General features: G+C 31.9%; 1 protein-coding gene and 1 pseudogene across 1 annotated transcript in view; both read left to right on the top strand.

Moving 5' to 3' along the window:
- Positions 1 to 24,988, top strand: part of DNAJC1 (DnaJ heat shock protein family (Hsp40) member C1) — a 186,782-nt gene that overhangs the window by 35,054 nt on the left and 126,740 nt on the right. The window lies entirely within an intron of this gene.
- On the top strand, positions 21,594 to 21,712 carry LOC112475741 (annotated as a pseudogene).

Raw genomic sequence — 24,988 nt, 5'->3', positions numbered from 1 at the left:
AAGCTGGGGGAAGAGTTCAATTATATTTATGCCGTCCTGACCAAATGAGCAAAGAATGTTAAAAGGAACTTCAACAGCAAAATTTTTATGCAAAAAAATAATTTTTTTGCTAGATCTGACATTTAAATACATCAGAAAAATGTCATCTTTTCCATTTATATGAAATGTCCAGAAAAGGCAAATCTATAGAGATGGGCATGAGAAATGTTTCTGGGGGTGTTGGAAATATTCTAAAATTGGATTGTGATAATGTCACACAATTCTGTAACTTTACTAAAAAATCATTGTACACGTGAAACAGGTGACATTTATGGTTTGTAAATTATACTTCAATAAAGCTGTTATAAAATAAGAATGCACCAGAGAGAAAAAAGACCCTTATTTTTTTTCATTCTGATTAATATTTTAATATTATATGGAGAATATTTGGTTAAACTTTTTAATCCAATTAGTTTTAGTTTTAGGTCCCTACTTTTATATTTTATGTGTTAAAATCATCTATGTTTTACACAATGGTATTCTCAATTAATTGTTTGCCATAATAAGCCAAATTCTTGCTAAAACTAGTATTAAGGATCATATCTTGTATGAAAGTATTACAACAAAACCCAGCAAAGAAATATGTAAATGGACAGAGCAGGCATTAATTATGAGTTCTTTATTTAATACAAGGATTGCGCTTTGCTTAATGATGGTATAATATTGAGTGAAACATTTCTGTATGTACACATATATGAAAGTAAATGCATTTTTAAAAAAAGGCTTAGAAGTATGTGTACCAAACTGATAACCATAGTTATTTCTGTTGGGGGAGTAGGGCTTGCAGAGGGAGGACAATTAAGGGGAATGTTTTACCCCATGTTATTTAAACTTTTATAAGAAGATATATGTATTTATTTATTCATGTATTAGTTGTATAACTAATAGAAAGCAAAAAGAATAGAGGCTAAATAACTGAAAGGAAAAAAAAAGAACCCAAATTAAGGCAGTAAGGATAAAGAAGAAGGTAAAAATGTAAAAAAATTTAGTTGCCAAGTCGATATAGCACAAAATCATTGCAAGGATCAACAGAGAATGGAAAAGTAGATTACACTAAATTAACTAAATTAAATATTACTTGAATGTAAACATTATGCATATAACTTTATTAAGTTTATGAAACAAAATGGAAAATTGTTATACATACTGACTAAAAGAAGAGAGTATAATGTAATGTGTACAATTTAGTTTACAACAGTAAAAACAAGTAGGAAAATGGAGGGGAAAAAAGATGACAGAATAAAGCTAAGTGAATGAGGAGCTCTTATCACTATGCTTTCTTTGAAGGATTTCTGGGTAATTAGAAGTAACTGGAAAGAAACATTGCTATAATTGGGGATTGGCAAAATGTGTACGGTTAAAGTTATTGCAAATAATTCTAGAAGTAAGACAGACTTGTTTTATAAGAAAAATTTACACCCACTTTTATACACATCTTTAAGCAGCTCTCTTGAATATATATTCTTCTAGTGTCCTCTTAATATTCAGTTTGCGAGCTTTCAAACCCATGCTTAACTATCTAATTATATTTTTGTCTAATTGGGCATAATTATTTTTATCACGAATTTTATGAGTTTGTATATTTTCTACATTAGCATATATCAGGGAAAATGGAGTAAACCAGTGAAAACAGCTTACTTAATAAGTGTAACTGAAATGCTAATGTCAGAAAGAAAAAGGTTTTCTTCAAATTTGGTTTCTAAAAAACTTAGTAAAAAACCAATGTATTCTTTGAAAAAATTTAATACAATACAAAATACATAAAGTAAAAAGTGATATTTCCATACTTTGTCCCTCAGCCCCATTTGCCAAAAGGTAACTACTTTTATAAATTTGTATAAAATGTACATATCTCCTTCATTATTTTCATCTTTGCCCACACAAATCTTGCATTATGAATTTTGCCCCTCGTGTTATGGTCTCTAATTATATAACATGTTATCCCCTAATAGCGTTGCCATCTTAAACCATCTGTAGATTTTTTAATTTCTGCATTGTGGTAAATGATTTAAAGTTGGGGGAAATTAATTCCAGGTAAATTGGTCATCATTTGTTTCTGCAGTGTTAAATTATTATCTTGTATCAGTGATTCTCAACTGAGCGCAATCCCTTCTACCCTTCTACTCCAGAAATTTGGCAATGTCTAGAGACATTTTTGGTTATCACAGCTCAGGGTGGGGTGTGGTGGGGTGATGCTAAGGGTATGTGGTAATAGAGTCCGGGGTGTTGCTAAACATCCTACGAGGCACTGAACAGCCCTCCTAATAAAGAATTATATGGTCCAAAATGTCAGTAGTGCCAAAGTTGAGAAAACCTGCCTTCCATGAGAGAGGTTAAGAGCGAGGACTTCCAGGCGGACGGCGTAGGCTCCCATCTCAGCCCTACCACTTACTGTCTGACTGTGGGCGCTGATTATTTAACCTCTGTGCCTCAGCTTCCTCGTCTATATAATATTAATAGTGCGGATAGGGTTGTTGAGAGACGATTTAAACATGTGAAACAGAATAGTGCCTGACATATAGTAGAAGCTTGATTAATGTTGGCAGTTATTGTTTATGTTGTTGTTAATTTAACATGGGAATTCATATCTACAATCAAAATTACACATTTTTCAGTTTCTCTGATTTGTAAACAAGTATTGCAGTAAAAATCTAATCAAAAGAATAAAATCAGAGCATTCTAAAATTCTCATTAGTCTCATAATTTGAGTTTCCTTCAAATTATTAAATTTACTGTTAAAATTACGAGATTTACTAAGTTAACTGTATTCCTTTATACTATTTTTATACACAGATTATTTACTTAAAATATATGTCATGAGTGCTGATGCATCTCACAGAGCAGCATCCCTTGAACTTAGACATGATTTCATTGGTCCTCTCTCCTAGGTTGTGTAGTTGTAGTTTTTGTTTCTTTGAAAGTCCTAACTCCTGTAAGATAATTCAGGAAGTACATATTCATTTTATAAAAAAAGGAAAAATATTAAATAATTTTGATTTGAATCGAATTCCTGACTTGTTTCCTTCTTGTTGTTTTTTTCCTTTTGCTTTCCTCAGTGTTAAAAATCCTTATTCTGATCTTTCTCATAGGCCGATAAAGACATTTGGGGGAGGCATTGCTATATAATGAGTGTTCAGCTTATTAAAATTGAGGTTATTTTTTGAGGTAATAGAAAATACTTATCTTTGTCATATCAGGATTTTATTCTTTTAATAGCCGTTGTATTGTAAAATTCATTAATCTTAATTCTTTGTTTCTTACTGCTTTCCCCATTAGTGAAGTAATTAATGTCTTTATATTGAATGTACCATTAAAATAATAAGGATCTAATTCAAAGTATTTTTATATACCTTGCAAATATAAAAATATCCAGAAAAAGTTTGATTTACATTGTGTAGTGCTATTTTCTAGAACAAGTTAGCAAATTTATTTTCTCCCTAATTTGACGAAGATAATAAATGGCACAGGGAAAAAAACATAAACCCATTTTTTATACCAAAGGAGAAAAGGAGTGTGTGTAAGCGATATAATCTACATCAGTTTCTTTTCCTGTCTTTCTTGGCTTTCTTTCCTTTTTTTTTTTTTTTTTTTTTTAAGTTCAGTTTTAGTTTTTTACCACTTGATGGCAGTGATGGAGCTAGAGCTACCCAAAGAAGGTTAGGGCAAGAACTCATTATGAATAACAAAAGAGTAGATACAAAAGAAATCTCTGACATTTTATTATTATTCACATTTCTAGGTGCTATCGCTTATATTGCAAATGACAGTGATAGGGGCAAAGCCTCTAGATGGAGCTTCAGTACTTTCTAAGGCAGAACATTTGCTATATCTTTTCAAATACGTGTTTTATATTGTTTTACATAATATATTGAATTCAGAATGGATTTTTTAAAATTGATATTTACGGATGAATATGTCAGTTGTAATTGGGGAAATTAATCCACCAAATCCACCGATAATTTGAAAAATAGTTATTTAAGTATCTTAAATTTCTATTTCATTGTTAACATTTGTTGAAAGTAGGTTAAAAGTGTTACCTAAACATTCCTAACTAGTGTTAGAATGAGCTTGCATATCTAACAAGTTAGCAAAAGACATTATAGGAAATCAGGTGCTTTAAATCAATACCGAACCATCATTAAACATGACTATCTATATTGTTAATTTTTATGCCTATTATTTAACGTTTGAAGAACATATTTTTCCGATTCAATTCCCCAGTTTTTTAAAAAAATAACCAAGATTTAGGAAATTTTATGTCAAATATTTTTTTAAAGAACATGCATGTTCTTTAAGTGTAAATATTCTTAGTTTCATCGGAAATATTTTTCTCTTATAGTTAGAATCCATTATCACTATATTTCAAAGTGAGGATGTAATTTTTATTAGGGAAAAAAAACTTATTAGGTAAGTTTTCTTACCTTCCTATTACTATACCATCACCTGGATTAACTTTGATGTTTTATAAAACATTTCAATAAGTATATGCTATTGGTTTACAATTGGCATTTTGGGCACTTAAAATGTTAGAGAGAAACCATTGGTAATATTTGGTTTGATATTGATAAGAGATAATTGTTTTATGTTGAAAAAGAATGTGTAACTTGGAAATCATATGACAAATATGAAAAATGGTTTTCAGTAGTTTTACATTTTTTGTTTCTTGAATAAAATTTTTTATTCTCCACTGAGGCAAAAAGCTCACTAAAAGGGTAGTTGCCAATAACTTTTTATAATTACATTTAAAGATAGTGTTAGCAATACTGAATTTTTTAATTTTATTTTTTATTTTTTGGCTAACAAAATATAATACAAATTCATTTCAGATTAGTTATATGTGAAGTCAGCTAAATATTCCCCATAATTTGCTTGTTAATCACCTAAGTAGTAGCAATCTCCCAGAAAGCCTTACAAATTTTGTTTCTTCTTACCTTACTAAGATCGGGGACTCCAGTAAGAAGGGAACAGATTTCAGCAACATCTCATAGTTTTTCAAGTGTCTCCTTTTATTACTAATACCTCCTAAACCAATATAATTGCATTAAATTAGCTTTCAATTATGTAATGAAACGGACTTGAAAAAATATGATCTTTTTCTCGGGGTAGGCAAACTCTAAATTAAAAATTATGCTGCTACGAATATCTATAAATGGTAACCTTGTAATAGTAGTTACTAATAGTAGTTACTAATTAAATAAATTCATTTAAAATTGTTATGGTTAAGTTTCAACTTAAATTGTAACTCGAGGAACCTCTCTTGACAAAGGGAAACTGAAACATTCTCCATGTCTCTGAAGCACTTGCCGTAAGAAGAAACCAGTTATATATCAAGTTAATTTTACATGATAAACCTTTCTTAAAGGGAAGAGAATAAAGTACGCAATTGTTACCTACTACAGTCAAACAAGTTTACAACTGTCTTTAATTTGGTGGAGGAAAAATTCCTTTCTTTTACCTTGAGGTCGCTGAGTTGCATTTTCTTTTTAACCAGTACGTTGGTGTTAGGTAGTATCATCCCTAGTATTTAAAGTTTGTTTAGATTACTTTTTTATCTTGCTGGTAGTAGTGCCAAAATCTGCAATAAAGCATTTCCACTGACTAGTAATACAGAGCATTATATTCACTTTCAGTATTAGTTCTATAAACATTTTAACAGTAAATTTTATCAGTGTCAATAAGACAAAAATAAGCCAAGTAGAAAAGGCCAAACTTCTCTTATTTTTTTGTAAGCTAGCTTTTTAAATAAATTTTCCTGAAATGTAGTGTATTTAACAGGTTTTTATTAAACCGTATGTTGAAAATACAATAAGCACAAGGAAATCTGTAGCAGTTATTAAGGTGCTTAATAAAAATCTTTTGATTTGTCAAAACATTTTATTAATACACACACACAAAAATAAAAGCACTGACAGAGCTCCTTCTATTAATATACTCAACAATACAGATAAGTTTGTCAATTCTTATAGTATAGCTCGACAGCTCTATATTCTGTTATATATGTGTTTGAATATTGTTTGTCTTTTCACACGTGTTCAAGTTTTGATTTTACATTAGTATTGGATAGCTTTCAGTACTATCTAAAATATGATTATACAGCAGCTAGAAAAACAGTTTGGCTCTCTAGTTGTTATTTTGTTTCAATAAAATTTTTATTTTCTTCTAGCATTAAGGAATTCTTATTTTATTTTACTTTTAAAAACATATGTAGTAAAATGATGTTTTATTTTATCTTATATCATCAGGCTACCTAAGTAGGTATTGAAAGAAATACTTTCTCAAACCTCACTATTTTTTTAAAAAGTCTTTTTATGAAATTTTACTACACAAATGATTTCTTGGGATTGTCCTTCACCCTGGACTCATCCCCTTTCCCTAAAATTTTCATTATTAAGCAGAAAAAAAATATTACTTCTCTAATAAATTCATGACTTTTTAAACTAAAAAGAAAAATATATCTATGAACGAACCCTCCGAATTTAGTCTCCTGTATCCTTTAAATTTTTACGAAGGTAAATAACACTCAATCAAAGGCCATATTAATGTAATTAATGTAGATGTAATTTTTATAGTAAAGGTATTATTTTGATTTACTTTTAAATATAAAACTTATGTTAATACTCTTTTATGTTAATAATCTTTTAAATCAGTAGCCCTAATTTATGAAGCAAATTATTTGCATCCAAATACAAGTGCAGTGGTCTGCAAAAATTATAATTGTGTATGTATTTCCAAATTCACTGATACTTAAAAAACAAAATAGCTGATATCTAAAAAAGAAACTTCAATATGAATTAATGGCTTATTAATGAAGTTTAACTTAATAATAAAGTCATCTAGTGAGGCAAAGTGTATATAAGTTTGTAGAGTGAATTCTATATGATATGAATATAATTATAATGTGTATGTCTGTAATATATATTTTGTGACACATTGAAGATGATAAAATAATTAGTTGAGTTACCAATAAGAAATAGTAATGTAAATATTAGGAAATGTATAGAAAATTTTCAATTTTTCTATTTATTCTGTAAATATAGGTAATATTTTATTTAAAAAATATTTTGATAATACCTTAAAGAAATCTGTGTTGACTTAGTCCTCTTGCTAATATATTAATTAAACTGCAGCATAAAAGTAATAATAGCTAAGGAAATTCATGTAGCTGAGGATGACCTATGAACAGAAAATTTTACTAGATACTATGGTACATATGTATTAAACTGTCGTATTGTGAAAATGCATGTATATAAATTAAATTCACAATTTCAGATTATTTTAATCTATATTGTATGATTTAAACTTTCATCCTAGACCTGATACATAGACTGGTTTAACAAAATATTGAAATTGAAATATTTAATTTAAGTATTCATCTTAGATTTTATCTTAGATATTTGAATTGATAATAGATTTTCATGTATCATTTTAATCCTATCATCTCCTTTTTTTGTTTTTGAGAGTATATTGGGAATGTAGCTTTGCAGGTAGAAGGAATTTCTAAGTTCACTTGAATGTCATCTATTTAGGATAAAAAGTATGTCTAGTTTTAAAACATTCATAGACTTGTAACATTCGTTAAAGATATTTTCATGATTTTGAAAATGTAATTAACGAAGAAGAGGAAAATGTTTTTTATGTAGAATGGAAATGTATTATGTGTGTTTAAAGACCCTAATGAAATAACTTTTAGGGTTATTTCATAGAGTTTATTTTCTTATAGGCTAGCATAAAGACAGCATTTAAAAATAATAAATTTTATACTAATGGGCATGATGTTTTGATATGAGCAGCCATAACTTAAACCATTTTATACTAAAAAAAAGAAAAAAATCTTAATATGTCAAGGTTTGTCCATAAATTAAGGAAACACTTAAGTAATTAGTTAAAATTATTTAAATACTTCATAACAATGTATAAAATGATATGGTTTCAGAGTTATAAGAATTTAAACACATAGTGGAACTTAAATTGGCCAGTAAATTTCAGAATTTGGGGTACTATGTCTATAAATTCTGACCCTAAGTGTTTGTTCATGGGTTTAAAGAGTTGGGATTGGGGGGGCGGTGAGAATTTAAGTTTAGATATCCTTTCATTAATATAGACCTAGTAGCCAATTTTGTACTTTAATTAATATTTACCATTTAGAAAGCTTACTTGTGTGTGCTCTCTTTCATATTTAAAATAGAGGATTAAGGAAAGTTTTTCATCTGAATTCTTGACTTCTCCATCATGGGTACTTTGTGTAGAAACCGGTGTATTTCTCTTTCTGATTTATTTTGTACGGATAATTATTTTATTTATATACACACACATGATTTTCTTGAGGTTTCTGAGGGGAGTGTTTTCTTATTAATGTAAATTCTCATTTAGCCTTTAAAAATTAATTCGATTTGACGTAAAATTTTTTAATCAAATAGTCTTAATAGTTTTCTACAAAACCATGTAGCCTCACAGAACTGTATGTTAGGGTCAGAAAAGTGAGCCTCAATTATTCAGGTAGAAAACTGTACATGTAATTATTCATAGTTTTGTTAGCTTACCAAATAAGTTGTTTTCTAATTATCTAATTGTGATTTTAATCAATAATAGGCACTGATTTGTTTTGTTGTTTTAATTTTAAGTGTAAATTAAAAAATCTATTTTGGGTAGGGGTAAAAGTGTGTTTAACTTTTGAAGACTAGTTTGATTTCTCAGATATTTCTAATGTCATGATTCAAAGAAATGGAATATAATAAAAATGGTAGTACTAACCAGTCCTTATTACCTTAGCAATGTATGGTCATTAATGGTCAAGTCTGTAACGATGAATATTTGAAGTTCTGCATATTTACTGTTTTTCAAGAATGTCAGAAATCATTACACAAAATAATTTTAGGAGCGAAATGGCAAAATATTGTATCTAAGAAGCACGTGTATGTAATATCACAATGATTTCCAAATCAGTACTGATGGATCAACGAGGAAAATTTCTAACTCCAAACAAATTGTGTTTGGTGACCTGTTGTGTACGTTAGGAACGAATCACACACAGTTTGAAAGAAGCTTAGGACAACTTAAGATCACCTCTTTAAAATAGTTGCCCTTTATCTCAGCTTCTTTTTCCACTTTCTCCCAATAGAAGAATTTCTAGTAAAGTAATGCTTATTAAAACACAATTAATTCAGAAGAGTAGCTCAAATAAATTGTTTCTGCCCCTGTAAGAGGTCAGACTTTACCAGTTACATTTTTAAATCTTTTGCTCACCCTTCGTAGTTTAAAAGTTTTAAAATTTGGGTGTATATTTGGGTTTTTCTTCTTTTCTGTCTTTTTACTGCTTAAAAACAAAACAAATAAGATTCCAGAAAGGGAAGTGAAATTACCCTAATCAGTTTAAGAATGAAGATTTTTTTTTTCTTATGCTACCCCTGTATTAGAACCAGAAATAAATTGTTGAAATTCTGGATATATTTGAGTATATATTTTTTTTCCATTTTCAACTTTTAACTGATATAATAAATGATTTAAACTCATTCCCGGATGCACAAGAGTTATGTCCTATTCTGTTTTGAGGTATCCATATTTCAATAGCTGATTGCTTTCTAACACCAAACTAGGTTAATTATTCCTCTAAACCAGTGATCCCCAACCTTATTGGTACCAGAGACCAGTACTCCTATGAGAATCTAATGCCTCATGGTCTGAGGTGGAGCTGAGGCGGTGATGCTAGCACTGGGGATCAGCTGCAGATACAGATGAAGACTTGCCCGCCAGTCACCTCCTGCTGTGCTGCCCAGTTCCTAACAGGCTGTGGACTGGTACCGGTTTGTGGGCTAGGGGTTGGGGACCCCTGCTCTAAACCTTTGAGGTTACCTCAGTAATTGGGAGAGTCAAGGAGAAATGCCATTTATGGAATAATACACAGAATACTTTTAATCTGGTTGTGAATTTATGTTCTTTTGCATGATGACCGTTGTTTAGAACTAGTTTGGTTTTACAGATTTGCTTTAGGTTTTGCTTAAATGATTATTCTGTGTTACAGATGGTCTTAGTCCAACTTTCTATGTTACGGTTTTATCCCGTGGTAGTCTACAAAGGCAAAAATGCATACTGATCCACAAAGATTGTTTTGAACTGAACTTCAGACTTGGTAATTTATATATATTGCATACTCCTTATTCTAAATTATTTTTACTCCAAGCATTGAACTTAGATGGTGATTGCTCATTCATTAGGTACGATGGAAATAACATTATACTGATTTAACTTTTTTGCTATCTTATGTTGATTTATAATCAGGTAGCTAGGATATTAGCCCAACTATATATACTACTTTGATAAACTCTTTAGGATTTTTCCTGGAACTATCTGTGTTCTAAATTTTATATTAGTATTATCATACTAATATATCTTTTTATAAATAAATTAACAGATGTTGGTAATACATGCTCAAAAATGTTCAGTACTGTTATAGCAGCTGTGTAAGGCCTTTTAAATTGTTCATTGCAATAGCCTTTTTTCTTACCTTGTGCTCCTCTCATGAGAACCAGCATTACTAAATTCTTCAATCTGGTAGACACTTCTCGCATTCAGTTTTCACCAACTTCCCAGATCACATCGAACTCCCAGTTAAACTCTTCTCTGTCTAGATACCACTGAGGCACCTTCTTGCCTTTCACAATCACAACGTTTTCTATTTCACCTGTTACCATAACTTCCACAGCCCATTCAAGTCATGTACTAATTCTTTGAAACATAGATGAAATAGGAATTTAGAATTTCATAAACTATATTTGCCCTGTTTGTGATCTCTGCAAAGACCGACTTATTAATTATTACAAATAATTTGACAAAAAAATTGGTCAATATGCTAAAGCAATAGTTTAGATTGTTTTCCAGAAATATCTACCAGACACTTCCTAGAGCATAATGATCATGAAATAATCTATGAGCAGCTATTGCATAATAAAATACCCATGAGGAAACGAGTCTTCCAAAATTTGTGGCGTCAGGAGCTGCTAAAATGCATTGAAAAGATATGCAATATCAAAGGATATATTCTGATATTGATTTTCTTTATTTATTTGCTGATTTGCTTCTTAAATCATAGAAATTAGATCTCCCCACAACAGGGAAGTGAAATTATTGCAAATCTTCTCTCTGGTTATAGTCTTAAAACTAACCACAGCAAAGAGGAAGAATAAATCCGGCCTTTATCACATCATATAAATTTATCTCTTGGAAGGCTACAAATGAGGTTTCTTTTTTGATTATTCAGGATAAGGAAAGGGAGGAAGACCACATGATCCTATGGACTGAAGCTGGTTGGCAGGAAGCTTTTGTTTAATTTGCATGTAATATTTTTTCATTTTAGTTTTTTCTTTGGAAGAAAGTTACCTTAAATGTTGAGGTTATATATTTTATTTTCTATTGGATCGTTACTATTTCTGTAAGGAGCTCATTTTGAGTGTCCAATCTACCAAAGTAGTTTAAGAGATATACAGCTTTCTAAAGTAAAGTTTTTATTGAAGTGCACAAATTCATTCAGTCGGAAAAATTAAAAACTGTAAATATGTAATTGGATGAATTTTCCCAACTGAATTCATCTGTATAATTACCAAGATCAAGAAATAGACTGTTACCAGCACTGCAGAATCCCTAGTTGTACTCCCTTTCGATTTCTCTCTTCCTAAGGAGAACCATTATCCTGACTTATAACACCATGAATTAGTTTTACCTTTAAAAAATAAAATGCGCACACACAGAGAATCATATAGTACATACTCTTGTTGCTTGGCTTCTTTTGCCTAACATTATGCTCACAAATTTCATCCAAATTGTGTAGAACAAAAGTTTAGTCGCGTTAGTTGCTATCTATGTTTGTATGATTGTTTCCCAATCTATTCATCCTATTGTTGGTGGATATTTAGGTTATTTATATTTTGGAGCTATAATGAACAGTGTTTCTATAAACATTCTTGTGTATGTCATTTGATGAGCATATGCAAGAATTTCTGTTGGGAACATAACTAGGAATGAAATTGCTGGCTCATGGGGTATGTATATAATTCAGCTTCGAGAGGTCCTGCCGGACAGTTTCCTGTGGCTGTGCTAGTTCATGCACCTTCCAGCAGTGAATCGGTGGTGTAGTTACTCCATATCCTTGTCAACATTTGGTATTGATTTTCTTTTTTTAAAAAGAGAAAATCTTTTTAAAATCTTCATTTTACAAAGATTAAAATCATTATCTTATTTTGATCATTCTGCTAGGATTGTACTGGTATCTCACTGTGGCTTTAATTTGCTTTTTCCCAATAATCAATGAAATTGAATACTTTTTCATGTTTTTTGGCCATTCAGATATAAAATATGTAAATTATAACATCTTTCTATATAATATTCTTAGAAAAGCTAGGAATTTTAATTTTCTTATTTTTTCTCTCAGTGATTATCTAGTGTAATTTTGAGTTTTCACATATCACTTCTCAAATTACTAAGTTATCAGTTATTTTGCATAAAATTGTAAATAAGAAACACTAGTGTAGGAGAAAGGGTTAAGTTAAATGTAGACTCAATCGCTGTATACGTCAGATCTTCTTTTAAAGAACAGCTGGGCAAAGTAAACTGAGTTGCTAATTCTGTTTCCCTTCTATCTACATGTCCATTTTCCCCTTAGTATGACCCTCTTACTACCTTTGAAGATTTCTAGGCTAAAAGAACTCTCTTACCGTCAGCTGGCACCCTCATTTCTGTTCATTCAAACAAAGCATTCCCCTCTCAACTTTTATTGGCAATGACATTTATATATCGTCAGGATTTATAACATTTACATTCAGATGCTTTTAGCTTCTCATGACCATTGTACAGACTTACTCCTACATCTATCCTCTCCTTTCTGCTGGAGATGTCCCCTGTTTGAAGGCCAGCTTTTCTCATAATTTTGATTTTATCCCTCTCTCTTCCTCCACCTGATGTGGAAACATACTGTCAATAATTCTTTCTATTGCCTATGTTTAATCTCTACTCACAACTGGATTCTTCTCATCAATACCAAAAAGGAAGAAAATCTCTCTCAATCCTAGATCTCCTTTTTGCAGTCAAATTTCTTGAAAATCTGTCTTCATTTCCTCACTTCCCACTCACTCCCTACTCCACTTTGGTTTGGCATCCGTACTCACTACTTTACCAAAATAGCTCTTCCCAAGGTTGCCAGTGATCTGCAAAATAGCAAAATAGCAAATCTAGTCAGTACATTTCCATACTCATCTTACCTAACAGTGACAGGATTGATACGGCTGACCATTCTTTTATTCTTGGAATAAAACTACACTCTTCTGATTTTCTACCTACCTCTGGTTCTCTGCATTATTTGCATTCCGCATACTCCTTTAAGGCTTTCATATCATACCACTCCATACTTTCTTCTTTAAGCAATCTTATTCATGGCTATGGTTTGATTTTTCTTCATGTACCAGGGGCTTCTAAATTTATATGTCTAGCACTGCTTATTTTGAGCTTCAGAGCTATGTATCTAGATATTTAATTGACAATTACACTTGACTATTTCAAAGACACCTCCTGCTTGGCAAACTCATGGTCTTCTCTGCCCTTCTAATTCTCTTCTGGTGTTCCCTATTTCTGCTAATGGTACCAGTATCCATTCTTGTTCAAATCTGACACCTACAAGTTATCTGTCATACCCTTCCCCAATCTAATTTATCGACGGAAGTTCTTCTAATAACATTTCTTAAGGACTCTTCATTCTCTTTCCCCTGCAGATCACCCAAGATAAACTCATTACTGCTCTCCTGCAATGTTGTACTTCTCAGTGATTATCCTAGATTTGGTTAATGTCTCTTGAACCATACATAATTAGGAGGTCACCATGATCAGGAAACTACCATGATCAGTTAGCCACTGTAACTGCTGCCAGCTCCAGAGCTCAAAGGAATGCCCAACACCTATGAAGCTACTGGTTGAATACTAGGACAGAAAAACTTGTGACCTTATTTGCCAACAGAAGTGGTCTTTGCCTCATTTATGCATTTTATATCAGTGCATCTGATTGGCCAAACCCAGATCACTTCTTGTTTTTTGCTTTCCAGCTTCCATAGATGGAAAGGTGCTCTAGAAATGCATTGTGGAATATAGTAGCCACTAGCCACTTGTGCCTATTTAAATTTAAATGAATTAAAGTTGAATAAAATTTTAATTTTAATTATTTAGTCATGCTACTCACATCTCAAGTGCTCAAAAGCCACTTGTCACTAGTGGCTGCCATATTGGACATGCAAATCCAGAACATTTTTGTCATTATACAAAGTTCTTTTGGACAATGCTGGACTAGAAGGAAGGTGGATTGAATATCTACTTTATCTACAGAGAAGCCATGATATTTGAATCAGTACATATTTTGAACAGAGTCCCAAAGCTGACCAAGAATAGGTGGCTTGGGCTAGGATCATGGGAATGTTTGGACTGCTGGCAAATTATATAAGGCTGAAGGAAAGAAAATAATTGAGGTTTACTGTTAGATTTTTGGCTTAGGCTACTGAGTAGATAGTGATGCCATTTACCTAGAAGGAAAGACTGAGAAAGCCTTTTGGGGAATTGGTCTTATTTATGCTTTTGAGTAGGACCTTAAGAAAACATACATTGAAAGAACTGGTCTCTGCCTTCAAGGGATTTACAGTCCATACCATGAATTTAGATATTCACCCTAACAGTCTTTGAAGAAAAGGGAAAACGAGGTAGAATATTGCATGTCTATTTAGATAGACATAAAGATTTCACCCTAAAAAAGTGAGTTAATTTTAGAGATCTAAAGAAAAGCGTTCAATATCATTTCATTGCACTTCCTATTTGTTTTTCTTTTGTGAATTGTCAGTTTTTAAAATGCTGTAAGAATTTATTAAAATTGGAGGATAATGTGAGAAAACAAACCTTGTATTTAGTAAATACAGTGAATTGGTTTCAACGTTTTTTTCCTTCCGGTGTGCTTTACAGTGCATAGTGTGGAAAGCTATTCTGGATATAATGTAGCTTTGGCCTTATGTACTTTTGTAAGTTTTGGAAAATGGAAATCAAATGAAGACTGTGCTTCTGCTTTCGCCTTTTCTCTTTGTGGGTACAGGTGCCTATTCTTTCATTAGCGTGTCATGGATTTGAAACCAGCACTTTCATTGATTGTAGCCACTTTTCTCACTTTCCTTACTTTGAAATTGGACTACGCCTTTTAGCAATAACAGTCAGTCGACTGTCATCTAAGAGGTCCAGTTGTAAGCCTTGGGGACTGTCCTCTGGGCTGACATTCAGAGGCAGCATTCCTGTCCTTGGAAGACTGCCAAGGACAAGGTAATCTGGCAGGAACCACAGAGGAAAACACCCTGTAAGGGGAGACTGATGCTCTGGGATTAAGGACCAAGATGTCTATGAAGTATATAAAAGAGAATGAATGCAGAACTGCGTTAGGTGAACAACAAATTTTAAACGTTCCCTGTGTCATGTTTAGAACCTGTCTGGGCCAAGCTTTCAGATGAGATCATTTGGCCCTGCTATTGCAAAGTGGAGACGGGAAGGGTAAGTCGATATGTGACCATTTTCAAGATACAGAAACTGAGGGTTTAAGTGACTACTGAGGCACTCTATCTGCTACATTCCATTCATCTTTCCAGAGAACTACTTTCTCCTTTTGTTTCATTACTTTCACCTTTTAGGTTTATCCATTCTTTGTGTGTGTGTGTGTGTGTCTTTCTGTCTGTCTGTGTTTATTCTTTTTCTACTTTCTTAGGCTGAGCACTTGGTTTATTCACTTTTGGTTTATCTTATTACTAATAGCATATAAAGCTGCATATATTTCCCTCTCAGTAGTGCTTTAGCTTTCATAAATTTTTATGTAAAATATTTTTCTTTTAATTTTTAGGAAATATGTAATTTTAACTTTTATTTCTTTATAGCTATGCTTATTTTTGGTTTACTAGATATGTTAAATTCTATAAAAGGTATATTAAAGTCTTCTATCAGATTGTTTTTATGAAGTTCTTATATTTAGGAGTTTTTGCTATTATATATATAGATATTGGTTTGTTTGAAGCATAAAGGTTTACGACTGTTTTAACTTAATAGGTTATGATTTATCATTACCTATTACCACTTTGTCCTGTTACTTTTGATTTCATATTACCCTCTTTTCTGATATTAATATCAACACTCTTGCTTTCCTTTTGTTTACTTTTGTCTTTATTCATCACTTTATTTTTAGTTTTGGTTTTGTTTTTAACCCAATTTCATGATCCATTTGTATTTTGGTAAGGGAATTCAATATATGTTTATATTTATTGAGAAACTAATATGTTTGGTTTTATTTTCCTCTTATTTTGTCTGTAGTAGTCATTATACTTTATTTTTTTTTACCTGCTGTTGGCTTAGCAAAATTTTTTTCCTGTTAATTTAGAAATTTTTGTGTTTTTATATTACACAGTGACTACCTTCTCATCTTTAAAGGTGAAAATGAAACCTATTTCTCTTCTGATGGATCAAAATCAAATAATAGCTATTGCTTTATGGTTTATCCTTTGCCTCCTTCCATCTTTTTTTTTTTTTTCTTTTTTTTTTTTTTAGTTCTAAGCTATTATTAGGTTGTCTCTTATGGCATATCTCTTCTGTTTCAAGAACACTTACTAAACACATATAACAACCAATCAAAATATATTTAGATTTAACTATATGTGGTGATTTACTGCTCAACACTGTATTCCATTTTGGCTTTTATTATTAAAATTTTAAAACATACACAGAAGTAGGGAGAATAGTTTAATGATCTCATATGTTCATCTCTTCAATTTAACAGTTATCAGCATTTTGGTACATTACCCATTTTTTCTAAATTATTTAAACATAAATATCTGACTTCATGACATTTTATTCACCTCTTAGATAAAGACATTTTCTTAAAGAATCATGATACAAGGATCCCACCAATAAAATTAATAATTCCTCAATGGCACCTACTAAGCAGTCCTTATTCACATGTTCCCAGTTGTCTCAAAATGTCTTTTTACCTTGGTTTTGTTTGAATCAGAGATCGAACAAGGTCCGTACATTACATTTGGTTGTTCTGGCTCCCTTTACTATACAACTGTCCCTTTTGCTTTTTTACCCCTGCCATTAACTTGTTAAAGAGACCTCCTTTTCAAGATAAATTAGTTGCAAAATATAGTCTGAGATAACTAATATGGTTACTAGAAATGATGATTCTGTTTGTGAATAGTTGATCTGATGTTCCTGGCAACTTGGTCCCCCAGAAATTAGATATTAGAAGCAGCTGTCTCTTAAGACTGCAATCTTTGTTTGCATTTTGGAGCATGCTTACTTTTTCAGTCTTATGGGGCAGGCAGAGGTTTGTCCAACTTAAATGAACATGTTGTGAATCCAAATTTATTTCAGTACAAGTTAAAAATATGAGAGGAGAATACATTCCTCTTTTACTTTACTGGAAATTATCTGATTTGTCAACAAATCATTCTTACTGACTTCGACTTTCAAAGAATAATCAGATATATATTGTATGTGAGCATCAGTAACCAGGATTTTGATATAGGCTAAGCTATCATTGATTCCTATACAGTTTCAAGCTAAGAAAAGTCACTTAAAAAACTATAATCTTACATGAATTTCAATAGATTTCTCCAAAGACAATTGACTTTGATCTATATGGAAGAACCCAGAGCTTCTCCCTGATTCTTTTGTAGCAGATTAGCCATAGAAGCCCAGATTTAAAATTTATCACGAAGTAAACTACTTTATTTACTCATTTTTATTTACCATGGAATATCATTATTTGTAAAGCATCGTCCTTTTACAATTTATTTTGAATTTTCTATGCACCTGGCATAAAAATCCTATAGTCCTGAACATATATGAACACAAGTGTCCTGCCTTATCCTCCTGGTTCACTGACCAGAGACCACTCCCTTTAAATGTCTCTATTATTTAATTCTGGTGGTGAATGCACTTGTACCCAGGCACATAGGTTTGTGTTGGTTGGTTGGTTGGTTGGTTGGTTGGTTGGTTGGTTGGTTTTGGCGGGTGGACTCTGTTGACTGATAAATTCAAGTGAAAAGGCCAGAATAAAGAGGACAAAGTCATTAAGAGTTTAGCTTGAGCTTTTACTCAGTTATATCAGATGTGAAAATGAACCAAGGATCTAATCAGAAAGATCACGTGGAATTACTAACTTTGAGGCAGTTGACGTTGGGTAGTAACATTACACAAATTAAGATTCCCAGATGTCAACCAGAATTTTAAGTTCCCCAACTATGTACCTAAATATATAGTTTTAATAATTACAGTCTTTCCTCCTCCTTATTGAAACTGATAGCCAAATACATGTTCTTCTCTTAGATTTAATATCCTTGAGTTTTTTCAAGGCAATAGGAAGTTTTATATTACAAAGTTTACCTTGGTCACATCATGGGTAAGTCTTCTGATTTTTGTTTGTTTAACTAGTCATATATTTTTCTACCACCTGGCAGACCTTAAACAACAACAGAAAAAACAAAAACAAAAACAAAAAAAAACGATGAGTCTCACATTGCGGAGACACTAAGTAGAGTGAATTTTAGATTATTGGTATTCCATTGATATAAACCAGGGGTCAACAAACTATAGTCCTTGGGCCAAAACCAGCCACTACCTGTTTTGAAAGTAAAAGCATATTGGGACACCACCACACCCATTTGTTTGTGTATTGTCTGTGGCTGCTTGCTCACTACAGTGGCAGAATTTAATAGTTACAACAGACTCTCAGCCCGCAAAGCCTGAAATATTTACTGTCTGGCCTTTACAGAAAATGTTTGTCAGTCCCTGATATAAAGTAAAATAAGACATCTCTCTTGGGTTACTTAAGGCAGAGTTTTCAGTGCTCTTACCTTGCAAAACTTCTGTAAAGCTAGGGATTGTGTTTATTTTGTTTATCACTATATCTTTAATGCTTACATGTAGTAAATATTGTCAAATCAATAAATGAAAAACTTCTAAATCCATTTTCTTTTCCTCAGTTCTCTAGTCTTCATGGACTAAAGCACAAATCCAAATAAACTGCAAGTCAGATTTGCCAACTGTTTGAATGAAGGAGAAATTGTAGCTTTCTATTTCTACTAAATAGTTTCATTTACTCAGCATCAACTATGCACCAGATCCTATGATAAGCACATTATTCACGTACATATAATTTAAACATCACAGCAATCTTTTAGGTGTTGTAGCATTATCATCCCCATTTTACAGATGGGAAATTGAGATTAATTGAGGTAATTCGTCAAAACTCACATAGCTAGTAAGTGGCTTACATATGTTCAAACCCATACATTTGAGCTGCTTCAGGTCCTTACTAATCCTGTTTTTCAGATCCCCAGAGATAATGGCTTCATTTGATGTAGATATCATAATTTACATTAGAAGATAATCAAGGAGTAGCCATATGATATGCAGAAAATAGTCTTTAATTTTAGAAGAGGTAGCATGGGAGATGAGACTAAATTTCTGGAGAAAATTTCTTCCACTTACTACTTGTGTAATATTGGACAAATTAGCCTCAATTTGAGTCAGTTTGAGGCCAGTTCTCTTTAGGAGATAATAATTATACCTATCACAAAGGGTTAATTCCATATATATTTATATATCTCTATACATATATACACTCACGTGTGTGTGTGTGTGTGTGTATAGGCTTAAATAATGCCTAGCACATAGTGTTTCTGCATTGTTTCAATTTTTAAAAATTGAAATAAAGTTCATGAAACATAAAATTCACCATTTTAACCATTTTAAAGTGTACAATTCAGTGATTCCCATTATGTTCACGGTGTTGTGCAGTCATCTGATCCCAGAACATTTTCATCACCCCAAAAGAAACTATGTATTCAGCAGTCAGTCTCCCTTCTTCCTTCTTCCCAGTCCCTGGGGACTACTGATTTGCTTTCTGTCTCAATGTCTCAATGGACAGTTAAAATGGACTCATACTATGTGGCTTTTGTATCTGCTGTTTTTCACTTAACATAATGTTTTCAAGGTTTATTCATGTTGTAGCATGCGTCACACCTTCATCTCTTCTTATGTGTGAATAATCATTGTATAAATGTACCTTTATTCATTGTATGAATGTACCTTTACCACACTTTGTTTATTCATTCATCAGTTGGTGGACACTTGGGTTGTTTCCACTTGTTGACTATTGTGAAGAATACTGCTATGAACATTTGTGTACAGATTTTTGTTTGAACACCTGTAAACATTTAGGAATGTAATTACTAGGTCTATGATAATTCTATGTTTATTATTTTTAAGGAGCTACCAAACTTTTGCACAGTGGCTGCAAAGTTTTAAGTATTGATGAAGTACAATTTCTCTGTTTTCTTTTGTTGCCTATCCTTTCGATGTCATAGCTAAGAATTCATTGTAAAATCAAAGGTCATATAGATTTGCCTCTGTTTTATTCTAAAAGTCTTATAGTTTTAACTCTTACATTTATGACTTCGATTCATTTCAAGTAAATTTTTGTATATAGTGCAAGCGAAGGGTCCAACTTCATTTTTTTGTTTGTGGCTATCCAGTTGTCTCAACATAATTTGTTGAAAAGACTGTTCTTTCTCTATTGAATGATCTTGGCACCCTTTGTTGAAAATTAATTGACCATAGATGAATAGGTTTATTTCTGGACTTCGAATTCTTCTGTTGAGCTATATGTCTTTCCTCATGTCCTGACCACTCTGTTTGATGACTGTAGCTTTATAGTCAGTTTTGAAATCAGAACATATGAGTCCTCTAATTTCATTGTTTGTTTTCAAGGTGTTGTAACTCTTCTGAGACTCTGGCATTTTCCTACGAATTTTAGGATAAGCATTTACATTTCTGTAAACTGCCAGGTGGGATTTTGATAGGAATTGCATTGAATCTGTAGATCAGCTGGGGAAGGAGGTATTGCCATCTTAACAATATTAAGTCTTTCCATCATGAACATGGATGTTTCTTCATTTATTTAGATCTTCTTTCATTTCTTTCAGCAATGTTTTGTCATTCACAGTGTATAATGTTACACTTCTTTTGTTAAACTTAATCCCAAGTATCTTATTCTTTCTGATGCTTTCATAAAGGTTTGTTTTCTTAATTTCATTTTCAGATTTTTTTGTTGCTAGTGTATAGAAATACAATTGATCTTATTATGTTGATCTCGTATCCTACAACTTGTTGAATTCACTTACAGTCTTGCACCATATAATGATGTTTTGATCAATATTGGACTGCATTTATAATGGAGTTGAAAATTTTTCTGTCACCTATAGACATTATAGCCATCGTAACATCATAGTGCAGTGCATTATTCACATATTTGTGATGATACTGGTGTAAACAAACCTACTGGGCTGCCAGTCATATAAAAGTATAGCATATACAATAATGTACAGTACATGACACTTGATAGTGATTATAAACAATTATGTTACTTATGTATTTACTATATTATACTATTTATTGTTATTTTAGAATATACTCTTTCTACTTACTAAAAAAAGAGTTTGGTCTACGGCCATGCCACCCTGAACAAGCCTGATCTCATCTGATCTCGGAAGCTAAGCAGGGTAGGGCCTGGTTAGTACTTGGATGGGAGACCACCTAGGAAGACCATATGCTGTAGGCGTAAAATAAAAAATAAGGGATTGTAATCTGATAGGGTCCTTGCCATCTGCGAGGTCAACTAAGGGTTGCCTTGCCAAAAAAAAAATGTTCGTTGTAAACCAGTATGCCGTGTTACGACAGCAGCGTCCTCATACCTCTGTGTTAATCTTGTGGTGTTTTGTACAGTAACATGCATGGTATACAGGCTTATAGTGTAGGAGCAGCAATAGGCTATAACATATAGCCTAGGTGTATAGTAGGCTATAGTATCTAGGTTTGTGTAAGTACATTCTGTGATGTTCACACAGGACAAAATTGCCTAATGACAAATTTCTCAGAAGGTATTCTTGTCGTTAAGCAGCACATATCTGTATTAGCTCTGATTCATATTCTGTGATGCTTTAGAATTTTCTGTTGATAGAATCATGTCACCTGTGAATATAGAGAGTATTAATTCTTCCATTCCTATTTGGATGCCTTTTATTTCTTGACTAATTGCTTAGGCTAGAACTTTCAGTACAAAGGTACTGAAATGAGCAGATATCCCTCTTATTAATGACCTTAGGAAAAAGCTTTCAGACTTTCTCCATTAAGTACGAGGTTAGCTATGGGTTTTTCATAGATGCCCTTTATCAGCTTGAGAATGTTCCCTTCTACTCCTCGTTTAGTGTTTTGTCATCAAATAATGTTGGATTTGATCATATGTTTTTTCAGCATTAATTGAGATTTTTTCCCTTCATTTTATTAATATGATGTATTGATACTGATTGATTTTCATATACTGTACCACTCTTGAATTCACGAGATAAATCTCACTTGGCCATGGTATAAAATCCTTTTTATATGCTGCTGGACTTGGTTTACTAGAAATATGTTGAGGAATTTTGCATCTGTATTCAAAGAGATATTGGTATATAGTTGTCTTTTTTTGTGGTGTTTGTCTGGCTTTTGTATCAAGGTCCCATAGAATGAGTTAGGAAGCCTTCCTTCCTCTTCTATGTTTTAGTAGAGTTTGAAGAGGACTAGTGAGTTCTTTAAATGTTTGAAAGAATTTACTAGTAAGTCATCTGGTTTTGAGATTTTGGCTTTTCTTTGTTAGGCTTTATTAGGGTTTTTTTTGTTTGGTTTGGTTTGGTTTTTGTTTCAGTTTTGGGTTTGTTTTTTTAAATTAACTGATCAACCACTTGTTATAAGTCAGTTCAGTTTTTCTATTTCTTTATGAGTCAATTTGTGTATTCCAGGAATTTATCTATTTTACCTGGGTTTTCTAATTGTTTGGCATACAATTGTTCATAGTATTCTCTATAATTGTTTTCATTTGTTAGGGCGGTAACAGTGTCCTCACTTTCACTCTAGATTTTAGTCATTTGAATCCTCTCTCTCTCTCTCTCTCTCTCTTTCTCTTTCACTCTCTCTCACTCTCACTCTACTATAGGTTGGTCAATTTTGTTGACATTTTCAAAGAACCAACTCTTGGTTTTGTGGGTTATCTGATATTTTTCGGTTCTCTATTTAATTTATCTCTCCTCTAATCTTTATTATTTCCTTTCTTCTACTTGCTCTGAGTTTAGTTTTGCTATTCTTTCTCTAGTTCCTTAAGGCAGAAGGTTAGGTTGAGATTTTTTGCATGTCATATTTATAGCTGTAAAATTTCTTCTGGGCACTGCTTTTACTGCACCCTAAGTTTTTGTCTATGTTGTGTTTTTGTTTTCATTCATATCAAAGTACTTTTCTATTTCCACAGTGATTTCCTTTTGACTTTTTTACAAAATTGAATATTGTGATTTAATTTAGCTCTCGCTTAATCCTTAGTCATCTTAAATTAGAAAAATAATTAACTTTTAACATTAATAAATTAAAACCTTTCAGAATACATTAATCCAAAAGGAAATGATATGATCTTAATGTTTCAGTACCTTTCCAGTTTCAGTCTCAAACAATCTAAACATCAATGGAAAAAAATTCTCTAGATCTTTTTGGTTTTGTTCCTCAAGAGCACAATTTTCAGGCCTGCTAAATTTCTTTTTTGACTCATTGGTTGTCTATATGTTGTTTAATTTCCACATATTTGTGAATTTTCCAAATTTCCTTCAGTGATTGATTTCTAATTTAATCTTATTGTAGTTGGAGAAGATATTTTGTATGAGTTCTGTCTTTTAAAATTTATTGATTTATATTGTGGTCTAACATTGGGTCTGTCTTAGAGAATGTTCCATGTGTAGTCTGCTGTTGGATGGAATGTAATATAGATGTCTGTTAGGTAGATCCACTGGTTTATACTGTTGTTTTAGTCTTCTATTTCCTGGCTAATTTTCTAATTTCTATAGTCATTATTGAAAGTGGGCTGTTGAAGTTTCCAACTATTACTGCACAAGTAGTCGATTTCTCCCTTTAATTCTTAAATTTTTGCTTTATTGTGGGGGAGCTCTGTTGTTAGGAGCATATATGTTTATAATTGTTATATCTTCCTGATGGATTGACCTTTTTTTATAGGAGCATATATGTTTATAATTGTTATATCTTCCTTATGGATTGACCTTTTTTTTTATTATGTGATGTCCTTGTTTGTCTCTTGTAACAACTTTTGTCTTAAAGCACATTATTACTTCTGTTAGTATAGACATCTCTTTTGGTTACTGTTTGCATTTAATATATTTTCCATCCATTCACTTTTACTGTCTTTGGTTTTAAAATGTGTCTCTTTTAGACACCATGTAATTAGATCATGTTTGTTTATAATCCATTCTGCCAGTCTCTGCCTTTTAATTGGGGAGTTTAATCCATTTGCATTTAAAGTAATTACTGATAAAGATGGACTTACTTTTGCCATTTTGCTCTTTGTTTTCTATATGCTTTATATCCTCTTTGTTCCTCAATTTTTTCTTTACTGCTTTCTTTTGTGTCACATTTCCTAATATACCATTTGATTTGCTTTTTGTTTCTTTTATTATAGTTTTCTTGTCCCCAGTGTTTGCCATTTGGGATTACAATTAACATCTTAATATATGGCAATCTAGCTTGAATTAATACCAATTTAGTTTCAATCATGTAAAATATTTGGCTCCTATATAGCTCTGTTCCCCTTCCTTATATATTTATTGTCACAGATTACATCTTAATACATCTAGGCCCATAGACATAGATTTATATTATTGTTTTGCTTAAAACGTAGATTTATAATTATTACTTTAGTAGTTGTATTTTAAATCATATAGAAAAAATGGAGTTACCAAAAATACATGAATATTGACTTAAATATTTATATCGTTATCTTTACCAGTGTTCTTTATTTCTTCAC

The sequence above is a fragment of the Pteropus alecto genome, unplaced genomic scaffold (genome assembly GCF_000325575.1).
Source record: "Pteropus alecto unplaced genomic scaffold, ASM32557v1 scaffold11, whole genome shotgun sequence".
Classification (NCBI taxonomy): domain Eukaryota; kingdom Metazoa; phylum Chordata; class Mammalia; order Chiroptera; family Pteropodidae; genus Pteropus; species Pteropus alecto.
This window is presented reverse-complemented; position numbering and strand designations above follow the sequence as displayed.